The sequence below is a fragment of the Schistocerca americana genome, chromosome 1, assembly GCF_021461395.2.
Source record: "Schistocerca americana isolate TAMUIC-IGC-003095 chromosome 1, iqSchAmer2.1, whole genome shotgun sequence".
In the NCBI taxonomy this organism is placed as follows: domain Eukaryota; kingdom Metazoa; phylum Arthropoda; class Insecta; order Orthoptera; family Acrididae; genus Schistocerca; species Schistocerca americana.
This window is the reverse complement of record NC_060119.1, coordinates 436,445,487-436,457,602: the sequence shown is the minus strand read 5'-3', so window position 1 is coordinate 436,457,602 and position 12,116 is coordinate 436,445,487.

Below are 12,116 nucleotides of genomic sequence, written 5' to 3'. Positions count from 1 at the left end.
AACCTCGTAGAGTCACTTGTTCTCGATGTACACAACTATGGTGATGCTATTCTCCAAGGACTTTCGTACGAAAGCTCATGAAGGTTGAAACTGGCGATGAATGCTTGTTCACGATACATTTGTGGCATTCGCTTTTAGGACCAGATCACTCCTATCTACGAGGGCGGTTCAGAAAGTAACCTCCGATTGGTCACAGTGCGGGTTGTGGGGGGAGTAGCGACGCCATCTGTGCTTTCACGCACTCAACAGGTCAGTCGGCATCAAGCCGTGGTCGAGTGAACGTCGTACCTGCGCTAGTTTAGTTTTTGTGGCAGTTTGAAATGTGTGCTGCAATAGAAAACCCCGCCAAATGTGAAGTGCGTGCTGTCATAAGGTTTTTTACAGCCAAAGGATATTCTGCAGCAGCTATTCATCGTGAGCTTTGTGCCGTGTACGGACCAAGAGTTATGAGTGAAGGAGTTGTCCGTGAATGGGTACGTTTATTTAAAAGTGGACGAGAAAACGTTCATGATGAAGAGAGGAGTGGTAGACCATCATTGGTGACTGACGAACTCGTTCAGACAGTTGATGCAAAAGTTCGTGAAAATCTACGTTTCTCAATGTCGGAGTTGTCTACTGGTTTTCCACAGATTTCTAAGACTCTCTTGTACGAGATAGTGACAGCAAGATTGGGTTACCGTAAGTTCTGTGCACGATGGGTGCCCAAAATTCTTACCGACCACCACAAAACTCAAAGAATGGCCTCTGCATTAGACTTTCTGTCACGTTATGAGGACGAAGGAGAACCATTGTTAAACAGAATCGTGACTGGTGACGAAACCTGGATTAAGCACGTGAACCCTGAGACAAAAGAACAATCAAAGATGTGGGCACATTCAAATTCGCCTACCAAACCAAGAAAAGCCTCACAAGATTTTTCTGCCAGAAAACTGATGGCAACGGTGTTTTGAGATGCCAAAGGGGTGTTGTTGGTTGAATTCATGGAACGTGGTACGGCCATTAATCAAGACGTGTACTGTGAAACAATAAAAAAGTTACGACGGGCTACACAGAACAAACGCCGTGGTATGCTGACTTCCGGTATCGTTTTTTTGCGCGATAACGCCCGTCCTCACTCTGCTCGCAGAACAACGGCCCTTCTTGAGTCCTTCAAGTGGGACGTTATCAACCATCCACCTTACAGCCCAGACCTGGCGCCAAGTGATTATCACCTCTTCATGCATTTGAAGAAATGGCTCGGGTCACAGCGGTTTGATGACGACGAAGAGTTCAAAGATGCGGTCACAGGCTGGCTCCAGGCACAAGCGGGTGATTTTTATGCAGAAGGAATTTCAAAGCTTGTGAAGAGATACGATAAGTGCCTCAATCGCTATGGAGACTATGTAGAAAAATAGTGCAAAGATGTAGTTGTAAGATGTATATATTAAAATATTTTTATTTAACTTGGTGTATTTTTTTAAATCAACCGGAGGTTACTTTCTGAACGGCCCTCGTACATGCCAATAAGCACAGACAAAATCAGACCCTATGCTTGCTCTATCGTCTTCTCAATCACTGCGTTCCTTCTTATTTATCGTCAACTTTTACACTACTATCTGAACAGTACAGCAGAAACGCCTGCTCTCAACACAGTAAAATGCTCTGAGTAGTAGCTATATTCTCTAAATCATTCTCCGTATCAGGAACCCGACTCTGGAAAAAATCTTCCAGAAAATATCAGGGGAACCAAATTTCTTCCAAGCTTCAAAAGACAGTTAATGGCCCACCATCTATTATAACAGCATTCTATCCCATACTCAGATCCGCAGCTTAGTCTCGCAAATTCTCTGTGCCCCACAGAGTTCTCTGTTTGTATTTTTTGTTTCCTATCTGAGTGAAAGTGCAGAAAAATCCATGGTCTGCTGAATGGAATGTACAGTATAATGAGTATAGAGTATAGACTGACGAAGGCAATAAGAAGCAGTAGAAATGAAAACAGCGAGAAACTTAATATCAGGATCGATGGTCACGAAGTTAAGAAATTCTGCTACCTAGGCAGTAAAATAACGTGTGACGGATGGAGCAAGGAGGACATCAAACGCAGACTAGCAATGGTAAAAAGGGCATTCCTCGCCAAGAGAAGTCTACTAATATCGGCCTTAATTTGAGGAAGAAATTTCTGAGAACGTACGTCTGGAGTACAGCATTGTATGGTAGTGAAACATGCACTGTGGGAAAACCGGAAGAGAAGAGAATCGGAGCATTTGAGATGTGGTGTTACAGACGAATGTTGAAAATTAGGTGGGCTGATAAGATAAGGAATGAGGAGGTTCTGCACAGAATCGGAGGGACAGGAATATGTGGAAAACACTGATAAGGGACAGGATGATAACACATCTGTTAAGACATGATGGAATGACTTCCATGGTGCTAGAGGGAACTGTAGAGGGCAAAAACGGTAGAGGGAAAAAATTATAGAGCAAGACAGAGATTAGAATACATACAGCAAATAATTGAGGACGTAGGTTGCAAGTGCCACTCTGAGATGGAGAGGTTGGCACAGGAGAGGAATTCGGGCGGGCTGTATCATACCAGTTAGAAGGAAGACTGGTGATAAAAAAAAGAAGAAAAGGTGATGCACGTCTATCACTGCACGAAATGTGTGAGTGGAGTAATAAGTTCGGATATTGCATTACCGCAGTGACAGACGATCATCTTCCGGTACAGGTACACCGCATTGTGACACCCGAGTTTACTGCAGCAGTTGAAGCCACTGTGATGGAAAACCGCCGTGTGACGGTGGATGGAATAGCCGCGAATCTGAACGAATCTGAACGTTAGTCAGGGTTCCATACATTCATGAAGTGCTGAAGTTTTGCAAATTGTCTGCGAGGTGGGTGTCACAGCAGCTCACTCCTGAACTGCAAGAGCGATGCATTGATGTCTGTGAAGAACATTTGTGTCGCTTTGAAGCAGAAGATGATGGCTTCTTCGCAAGAATCGTTACAGGAGACGAAACCTGGATATACTATCACCAAACTGAAACAAAGAGAGCAAGCAAGGGATGGCGCCATTCCTCATTACCAAAACCCAAGACGTCCTGGATGACGCAGCCATCTGCAAGGAAGGTTTTGCTGACTTTTGTGATGAACCACTGTTTTGCATAACAGTAAAATTACGAGTATATGATCAGTAGATCTAAACCAAACTCCCACAGAGCAGGCCATGAAGCGCCAACGGTACAGACCGGCCTCCGTGTCATCCTCAGCCCATAGGCGCCATTGGTTGCGGATAAGGAGGGGCATGGTCAGCACACCTATCTCCCGGCCGTTTTGTCAGTAAATGCCACCTTCTAAATTCTTTACATCGACATCTATAACTGAAATCGCGTGAAAATTACTCTTGGATAAAGAATCTGGACATCTGCAACGGCTGCCTTGCATGTTAGTTAACCAGAGTCTCAATACATGATACCATCTGCATTGTTTTTATAAAAATGTTTTTAAAACAACGCTTCTTAATGAAAGCAATAACTTTATACTATTTCTGTATTTTTAGTCATTAGCGCTGAACGAAATCTTTAAAATGATGTCTCAGTCATTAATTTTAACTAAGTAAAACGGTACAGATGGCGTATTGACAAAAAAAAAAAAAAACGCTGTTGAGAAATATGCAGGCTGTCCCACTCAAACCTCCCTGATTTCATGGACCAATGATGGTCGTATGCGTGTTTGGCGCCGTGCAGGTGAGCGCCACAATCAGGACTGCATACGACCGAGGCGCACAGGGCCAACACCCGGCATCATGGTGTGGGGAGCGATCTCCTACACTGGCCGTACACCACTGGTGATCGTCGAGGGGACACTGAATAGTGCACGGTACATCCAAACCGTCATCGAACCCATCGTTCTACCATTCCTAGACCGGCAAGGGAACTTGCTGTTCCAACAGGACAATGCACGTCCGCATGTATCCCGCGCCACCCAACGTGCTCTAGAAGGTGTAAGTCAACTACCCTGGCCAGCAAGATCTCCGGATCTGTCCCCCATTGAGCATGTTTGGGACTGGATGAAGAGTCGTCTCACGCGGTCTGCACGTCCAGCACGAACGCTGGTCCAACTGAGGCGCCAGGTGGAAATGGCATGGCAAGCCGTTCCACAGGACTACATCCAGCATCTCTACGATCGTCTCCATGGGAGAATAGCAGCCTGCATTGCTGCGAAAGGTGGATATACACTGTACTAGTGCCGACATTGTGCATGCTCTGTTGCCTGTGTCCATGTGCCTGTGGTTCTGTCAGTGTGATCATGTGATGTATCTGACCCCAGGAATGTGTCAATAAAGTTTCCCCTTCCTGGGACAATGAATTCACGGTGTTCTTATTTCAATTTCCAGGAGTGTATATACATTATGCTGATTGTGCCACTGTTCTTGCTCTGCAAGCAGCTTTTAAGTTTTTATGGAGTATTTTGAAACTGCTGCGTTCCGCTGAAGCATTCAGTATGTCTTCTTTTCTTTACACTTCTCCTAAATTTTCTTATTTACTTCTCACTTTGTTTTTATCGTCAGTCTGCTGGTATTTGTCCCTGTGTTCTACTTGTCTTGGGTAATTTAATTTAGGGTGTATGTATTTTAATTGGAGAGTAAAAACTAAATTAACAACCACACAGGCCAAGGTAGTCAACCGGACAAAAAATTAACTGTACCTTGTGGAACAGCATATTAGATCAGAAATGAAGATCGGGATATTAAGTACTATTACAGCAAGTGTAGCAACGTTTGGAGCAGAAACAGGGGAAATATTTGAATGAATTAAGAAGGATCTATCGTCAGTGGCGTAAGAGCTGGAGGTGTTGCTACAGGTTGAACCGTAGGATGGAAATAAAAATGAAGGCATACGTAAAAGAACGAACATGGGCATCTCTATAATGCGTACAGTCGAAGAAAAACACATTATATGGTGAGGACAGATGGCCTAAGGAGATGATATGACGGATTCTAACTTATATAAGAAGAAGAGAGCACCCGAAAACAGCATGGGAAGAAGAAGTCAGAAGAGCTATGCTAGAGTGGAATTTGCAGGCGGAAAATTAGAAAGATAGGAGACTTTGGACGCTAGAATCCGAGAAACATTTATAATATCGTATCAAATCGCAGTTATAAAAATCAGTATACAGGGTGGTCCATTGATCGTGACTGGGCCAAATATCTCAAGAAATAAGCGTCAAACGAAAAAACTACAAAGAACGAAGGAACCCATCTATCACAAAGCGAAAAAAGTGGTCCAACTAAAACATACATATTTCTTTACGTACTACACGAACACATAATAAAAATGGGGGTTCCTATTTAAAAAAACGCAGTTGATTTCCGTTTGACCTATGACAGCGCCACCTAGCGCGCCAACCATAGCGCCATCTGGTTGCCCCCTTCAAGCTAGACGAGTTTCGTTCTCTGTAGTTTTTCCAGTTTTTCCGTTTGATGCTTATTTCGTGAGATATTTGGCCCGGTCACTATCAATGGACCACCCTGTATATCAGTAATGCTTCATTTCCATTACACTTGCTTTTTCTAGGCCAGGGGGGTGGGGGGGAAGGGGGGGAGAGGAAGGTGGCGCAGCTTCGGCGGTCCTGTCAGGGACATGTATTGCCTGCGTTTGTTGCGAGTATAAAAAAGCACCAAAAAGGAACAACAAGATGCAGCCCTTTGGGTGTGTAGAGAGGAGAACTGGTGAAAAACGCTTCTGAATTTGGTACTGGAACTTCAACGGGTTAGAAGAATAATCTATGGCGCAGTTTCGACGTTGAATAAAGGAACTGGTGGCAATGTCGCACCATCGTAGTTCGTTGCGAACATTCAAGAATGCTCAGACATAGGTGTAAATGACGTAAATGACTGGTTGCGAGATGAAACGACTCTGGCTGCAGTACGATCTCTGATGACGAAATTATTGTCGTTTATTCGTCTGCAGACAACGATGAAACTGATGCCAGATTAGCTGACGAGATTAGCAGTCAATTTGGACTTCATGCTACATACGGAGCTGGGAAAAAATGTTTTATCTGAACGCCTGGCGTAAGAACTAATGCTTGTGAAACGTCTCAATAATTATAATTATGCTGCACATAAGATACGAAATGATCTGGCTCAAAAGAAACATGATGATTTCAGTGTACTAAACCCACTGTGCTTTTCAATATCTGCTCATGCCTGTAATTTACGTGAAAGTAATGTTTTTACGCATAAATATATACAGTGTGTGTTTACAGCATTTAACACATGGCATTCTAAGCGTTATCTGAATTTCCGAATTTTCGGTAGTTAAGATCATTTACAGTCCCACCTGTTCCGACCGAGCGAGGTGGCGCAGTGGTTAGCACACTGGACTCGCATTCGGGAGGACGACGGTTCAATCCCGTCCCCAGCCATCCTGATTTAAGTTTTCCGTGATTTCCTTAAATCGTTTCAGGCAAATGCCGGGATGGTTCCTTTGAAAGGGCACGGCCGATTTCCTTCCCCATCCTTCCCTAACCCGAGCTTGCGCTCCGTCTCTAATGACCTGGTTGTCGACGGGACGTTAAAACAACACTAACCTAACCTAACCTAACCCACCTGTTCCGAATAAAATAGGGTCTATTGTACTTTGATTCTGACTATAAACAAGTGCGACAAAAAACTGCTGCCACACTGGCCAGAACCTGATGACGTAAACAGAACAGCATTTCACAAATGTAGTACCCTACTTTCAAAGAGAGTCGTAATTTCAGTATGTTTAAACCGTTAATAGACTATGAAATCCCTATGTTTGAGAAGATTGGATAAAATTGCGTGGCCAATAAGCATTTAAACACTCGTCAAAGACGTCCGTGCTATGACCACTAAAGGGAGGAAGAAAGAATCAAGTACTGTAATTTCTACAGAACGTAGTTGTGCCGCAATGACCGTTTAGGAAAGCGTTTGTCAAACATATGCCAGTTGTTTGCCGGACTGTTACCTACAGCTTTGAGATATTTGGCAACTGGAGCAGATTTCGAATTTTGTATCCTACATTAGTCCTCGTAGATTGCCCACAATACTTTGCAACGCGATACGCGCAGCGTGACAGCTGCTTCAAAAGTTAGGTTAAATCTGACAAACATGACTGGTACGTTTGCGCGCTTGTTTGACGAGCCCGTGGATAGCAAATAGCGAACTTCACAAATGAGGTAGGTAGTTCAGCTGTATAGAATCATCAAATTCAGCTGCAGATTTCCTGATTGTTGAAAACAAAAGAACCCATTCGTTATAAATACTCACAAAATTTAGATGAATTTATGTTGACGATAAACTGTTCAAAACAGGATTTTCATGACAGTAAGGTACTCTAGTTTTTCCATCATGATAATACACATTCAGAGCAATTACTTTAAACATCCGTGTAAACAAAACTACTCAGCATACTGACACCTCACTTACAGTACCGGGTATTGCGCGATTTGCACCGACAATACAAACTAGTATTTTACTGATATGAGTGATTCACTCAAAGAACTTTTCGCAAAAGAAAAAAATATATGTACTGAGGAGGGCGGGAACTAAAGGCTTGTCTATTCATATCAATACTAATCTACTACTCGGTCTAATTAGATCTGCTCTTAGCTCTGAATCCAATAGACAAGGAAAGAAAATAGTTCGAGGCACAAGCCGTTGTATTGGACTAAATACGAGGGAGCGCTGAAAAGTAAGGCCCCAGAATTTTTTGTGTGAAAACTCTTCAAGCTTTTTAAGCGAAACAAACTTTATTAACATTCTCGATCTTTATTCACCAAGTCTAAATCTTGATTTCTAGACGTAGTAACCCTGACCATGAACGCAATTCTCCCAACGAGAGACCAAGTTGTTGATATCGTCACCGTAGCATGTTTGACATTGCTAACAGAGCCGCAACCTCACCTCTGCTTGCATCGCTTCATCACAACCAAAGTGAAGTCCCCGAAGGTGTGCTTTAAGTTTTGGGAACAGATGAAAATCGGATGAGGCCAAGCACTGACTATACGGGCCGACCGGAGTGGCCGAGCCGTTCTAGGCGCTACAGTCTGTAACTGCGCGACCGCTACGGTCGCAGGTTCGAATCCTGCCTCGGGCATGGATGTGTATGAAGTCCTTAGGTTAGTTAGGTTGAAGTAGTTCTAAGTTCTAGAGGACTGATGACCTCAGAAGTTAAGTCCCATAGTGCTCAGAGCCATTTGAACCATTTGACTATACGGAGGATGATCAATGACGGTGAATCCAGGCCGTCGGTTTGATGCAGATGTTGCAGCTCTTGTGTAACGTCTGGCGTTGTCTTGGCGAAGGAGGGGGTGATCCATGTGTAGACTAATCCTCCAATTCGTGCTTTCAGTTATCTTAGTGACTGACAGTACCTTGCAGAGATTATGGCGGTGTCTTTAGCTGTGAATCCCAAATCCATCACGCCTTGAACGTACCAGAACACCAAGCATGCCTGCCTACTGATGGGACGGTCTTGAACCTTGTCGGCGTGGGTGAGCCTCTGTCAGACGCGTTGGGGTTAGCAACACCGTTTCCTTCATTACGAGCATGAACAACCCAACGTCGCACCATTACTGATGTCGATACGATGATCACAGTACGCAGCTTTCATTCTACTACTGATTTCAGTTATAGGCACGTTTTCTGCATTAGAAACTCGATAACAGTACGCAGTTTCTCCTGCACCGACACAGTAATTTTACGCACAGCCATGTTAGACGCTACAATTCGGAACCCTCTAGAGGCAGAGGGTTGCAACCTGCGTCAGCAAAGCTTAAAAGTCGACCGACAGATACTCATCACATACAATACTTCAACCGATATTGAGAACCCGATAAAAAATTTTGGAGCCATTTCTTTTCAGTATATCTTCGTAATCCCGCAGTAGATTTATTTCAATTACAGTGAACTGCGTCGCTTCAAGGAACTCACTTGCACTGATGTATGCAGTGTAGGGCACGTAACCTCAAAGAAAAACATATATCTTTCAGCGTATTCTTAAATGCCACGTAACGGGTGCAGCCATCAAGGTCTCCAGGAAGCAACCACCCACAGTCCCTCTGCGGATGTGGGTTTCCACTTCCTTTCCTTTATTCTCAGTAAACTCCGTAACTCACGACGTCAGAAGATGATATAAACCGGATGCCGGTAATATAAAAAAAGAAGTTCTTGGAAAAGAGGATTTTTTTAACATTCAATACATCATGAGTGACCAAAATCATGCGATATCTCCTAACATCGTGTCGCACTACCTTTTGTCCGGCGTAGTGCCATGGACTAAACAAGTCATTGGAGTCCACTGCATAAATGTTGACACATATTGCCTTTATAGACGACTATAATTACGAAAGTGTCACCGGCACAGGACTTTGTGAACGAACTGACCTCTCGATTGTCCCATAAATGTTTGATGGGATTCATGTCGGTCGATCTGGGTGGCCAAACAGTTCGCTCGAAATGTCCAGAATGTTCGTTAAACCAATAGCAAACAATTGTGGCTCGATGACATGGCGCATTGTCATCTATAAAAATTCCATCGTTGTTTGGGAACATGAAGTCCGTGAATGGCTGAAAACGGACTCCAAGTCAACGAACGGTTCACACCAGAGGACACAGCACATTCCAAGTCAACACTGTTCACACCATTATGGGAACTACCACCGGTTTCCACAGTGCCTTGTTGACAACATGGGTCGATGGCTTCGTGGGGTTTGCGCCCTACCCGAACGCTGCTATCAAGTTTACCAACTCAAATCGGGATTCATCTGACAAGACTGCGGTTTTCCAATCGTCTAGGATCCAACCGATTTGGTCATAAGCCCAAGAGATGCTCAGCAATGTCGTGCTGCTAAGCAAAGGCACTCGCGTCGGTCATCTGCTGCCATAGCCCATTAACGCGAGATTTCGTCGCACTGTCCTAACGGATACGCTCGTCGTACGTCTCACAGTGAGTTCTGCGGCTATCTCAGGCAGTGGTGCTTGTGTGCCAGTAATGACAACTCTACGCAAAGGCAGCTGCTCTCGGTCGTTACTGAAGACCATCGGCCACTGTGTTGTCCGTAGTGAGAGGTGATGCATGAAATGGGGTATTCTCGGTACGCTCTTGACACTGTTGATCGCGCAATATTGAATTCCCTAACGATTCAGAAACAGAATGTCCCATGCGTTCAGATCCAACTATCATCCCGCTATGCGGCCATAATCAGGTCGGAAACCTTTCCACATGAATCACCTAAGTACGAATGATAGCTCCTCAATTGCGCTGTCCGTTTACACCTTCTGTACACGATACGATTATCTCTACATGAGCATATCGCTCTCCCATAAATTTTGTCACCTGAGTATAAATTCAAGTGACAGAAAATATTTTATGAAATTATTTGTATCCTTTTATGGAAATGAAACTTGGACGCCAAACAGCACAGACCATTAGAATAGAATCTTTTCACATCTGTGCTACAGGAAATTGCTGAAGATTGGGTGCATAGATCGGGTAACTAAAGAAGCGCTAATTTGACTAAAGTATCGGAGTCGTTGATAGGTCACATCACAAGGTATCAAACAATAGAGAGAAATGCGTAAAAGGAGCTGGAGGAGGGGAGGGATAAAACAGGAGAGGGAGATCAAGGCTTAAATGCAGTAAGCCGACTCAAAGGGCTAGAGACTACAGTGGTTACGCAGATATGAAAAGCCTTACACGAAATAATCTGGTATGGAGAGCCACATCGAACCAGTCTTCAGGCTAATGTCTAGCACAGCAAATTCCAGACAACATCCTATACAAACTAGTACTCTTATAATATTTTCATTGAACGGAATACTTTTAATCCAAACCTACGAAATTGTTTGTTAGGGTTGATGAGCATAATTTCTCTGAATGCTGACGAAGCTGAAAAGGGTTACGTCGTGAACACCTTGAGTAAATGCTACAAAACTGATACTTCAGTATTTCCTTGCCTAATGTGAGAGAAAAGCCGTTATTACAGATGAAGATTGGTGTGACTACATGATGGCCGTTGGGTATGTCTAAATTTACTGGAATGTTTCGGTTGGAGATTGCAACGCTAGTGCCTCGGACGTGCAGCTTACCGCCATATTTTGTACGTTGTAAGATCGAATCGTTGGCACGAAGAAGATGGGAGCATGTAACGCCGGAAATGCATATCCTCCTATTTTCATCTATTGTACTATTATTTTTTTTCCTTGTTTTGTTACCTCAAGATATGACATTTCTGTCTCTTTATATATTGTAATTGTTTTACTGTTTGTATATATATATTTATGCACTTATGTCGATGTATAATTGGTTTGTTTCGTAAATATTATTTGTATTTTTGCGCTGGGTCTTGCCTAGGGAAAACTGCTATCGAACGATTACATCGATGGGTCGTGTGAAGAATCAAAGTGTGTAGGATCTTTGGGAGTGTAAACTCTGCCGCGTGGGGCGCGGGCAGTGAGAGTCTGGCGGGAGTAGCGAGTGGAGCAGGTGTTGTGTGACGCTCCCGCGAGTTGCCGCGCTTTCGGGGTTTGGCAGCATGTAATTGCGCTCGACTCGCGATGATAGTTTCTGACATGGTGTCGCGGACGGGAAGCATTAGCTGGCGCACATCAAGAGCCCGTTTCGCCTGGTGACCGTGTCGAGAAGAAGGCTCGCCAACATCCAGCTTCTGCAACAGCGACGGCCGACAATGAGTGACTGTCGCCACCTCCTCGATCGACGGCTTCAAACCTTCAATCAACCAACAAGGAAGACTAAAAGCACGTAAAGTTTCAGAACTGTATGGCAGAACTCAGCTTTTCAAATTGTTCCATTTGCCTCGCAAAATTACAGCAACTTAGCATGAACCTTTGTTGCTCATTGTCCCAATTGCATTGCCAAGCAGGGTCCCTTCCTTTTCCGAAATGAACCCGAGTGTCGTTGAAATTCAAACGCCAGCATTAAAATAATATAATTAGATTTCACTGCTTTAATTTCAAAGTTCAGTAGCTGGCTACAATATTTAGGTTACACGAGCACAAATTAAGAGTGCGAGTTTTGTTACCGTATTTTAGTTACCTGTGACTGCAGCTCAGCTTGGTACGTACTAAATTTTACTATTGTTAATTGT